This window comes from Echinococcus granulosus (assembly GCF_000524195.1).
Source record: "Echinococcus granulosus chromosome Unknown EG_S00120, whole genome shotgun sequence".
In the NCBI taxonomy this organism is placed as follows: domain Eukaryota; kingdom Metazoa; phylum Platyhelminthes; class Cestoda; order Cyclophyllidea; family Taeniidae; genus Echinococcus; species Echinococcus granulosus.
The window spans coordinates 53,509-55,552 of NW_020170500.1; positions in this window are offsets into that span (position 1 = coordinate 53,509).

Here is a 2,044-nt window from a genome sequence, read left to right on the forward strand (position 1 = left end):
GGGATGTTGAACCAATTTGAGTTCATTAGAAAGCCTGATCATTGCTCCATATCCAATATTCCAAAGACGAACTTCCGATCGTCACAATTATTACTAAATAAAATAGGTGCCGTTGGCATGTCTTTTGCCTTCATGTAATTCAAAGGCAAAAACACCTCGTCATGTGTTATTTCGTCTTGCCAAATCGAATTGACTTGCACCCAATGGTGAATTTCTTTGAGAATTTGGCACACCTGTAGGAGGTACGACAAGCCAACATGTCTCATCGTAGCTGACGAGTGACCGACTGCTTGGGTGGTATCATCAGGGCACGAATTATGCGCTGAATGGCAGGTAATAGATACTTTGAGCTTGTCGGTCTCCAAGCTGTAGAATTGAAAGAGACAGACGGATGTCATGTAAACCACATGTGCGCCAAGATGCTTGTGCTTAAAGGGTCTGACTTGCTTCTGATTTACGACATGCCCATTTATAGAGACAGGTACTTTGGCGCAAGGCATCCGAATTCACACCTGGTGGGGCACTGAAGCAGCTGCGCCTAGTCACACTTGGCACAAAGAACAAAACCATTTGTCTTAGAGCCACCATTATTGCAGCTGTTTACTTATCAGTTTTGCTTTTCCTCCTCAGGGAATTCTCCATTTAAAGAAGCGGCATACCTTCCTACTCAAATTCGTTCATCTGTAGAAGTGATGCGAACTAAACTAACACTTCCAACCTCCATTCTGACTGAACTTGGGTGTCAATTTGAGGGTCAGCCACCCTTCCACCCTCCTTTTGACCTCCTCTCCACAATGTCAGTCATTCATAGCTTAATGCCTTCTCCAATCAACAATCAGCTGAATCGCTTCAACCTGAGTCCTTTGTTCGCTTATCAATGAAGGTGTCAGGATGGTGTGGGAGAAGAATCCATCAATTTGTCCCAGTGAGTTCACCCCGAAGATTCATTTGTGTAGCTAAAGGTCGCTTTCTCAGATGTTTGCCTATTTTTAATTTGTATTTGGGTAAATAATTCGCATGCTCAAATAAAATGCCAGCCTAATTTGAGATCCACATAAGTCACCTCACTTCCCACGGAAACCACCCCTTGTTTCCTTTCATGCTTGCAAAATCCAATTACTTAGCACGGGATACAAAATTAGTGGATTTTTACTCAGTTAAAAGTGGATATTTTGCTCTCAGAACAGCAGAAACGTAGGCACTAAGCTTCCTAAAATGTTTTAATTCCTCACCTATTCATAGCTGTCATGACAATAGTGGAGATCAAAAAGGGTAAGAAGTTGTAATTCCATGTATCTCTCGACTTCCCCTATCTGTCATATTGGTTGCTATCGTGGTTACTACCCAAAACTCCTTGTTCTAAGGTGAGAGTGTTTTAACAGATTGTACGCAAGCAGCTGCGAATGATGATGCGCATCCAACTCAAACAGTCATGGTGCCAATTCACCCCCTTCACGTGTATCATCCTCTGCATGTAGATGGTGAAGGGAGAAACTGTCTGGACTGACCTATTACACGCAGATGTCCTCGGATGTCTAACCTCTTCATTTACTACCGAGAAGAATAAGGAAGAAGAAGTGGTGATGATGATCCACAAAAGAGCCTGCATAGAAGCGCTGAATTGTCCAGCTAGCGATTAATGGTAAGTTCAGTTGTGATTGGTAGTCAAGTAGCCAATTTCGTGGTAGGAAAGAATTCAAAAAGCAAGCAAAGACTTCTCCAGCACTTGGCAGGGGCTGAAGCATCCTTCGTAAGCAGTTCACGTAATATGAGAAAAGACATGTCGTGGCTGAAGTCATTGGATGGAACCACGACACAACTCAGAGTGTAGGAATCCACATCCTGCCTCTCCACACTGCCATGCGCAAAGAAAAGGCTTCATGCGGATGAAGTGGGAGATCACAGAGCATGCAGATGGGGGGTTTTGTTCCCTCCTTCCCAGTTATTGTGGGGCATTAGGTGAGAAGAAGAGAACAGGATTTCTGATATGCAGTGAAAAATGGAATTTTCCAAACATGTGAGAAATGCCTCACCCACGAGACTT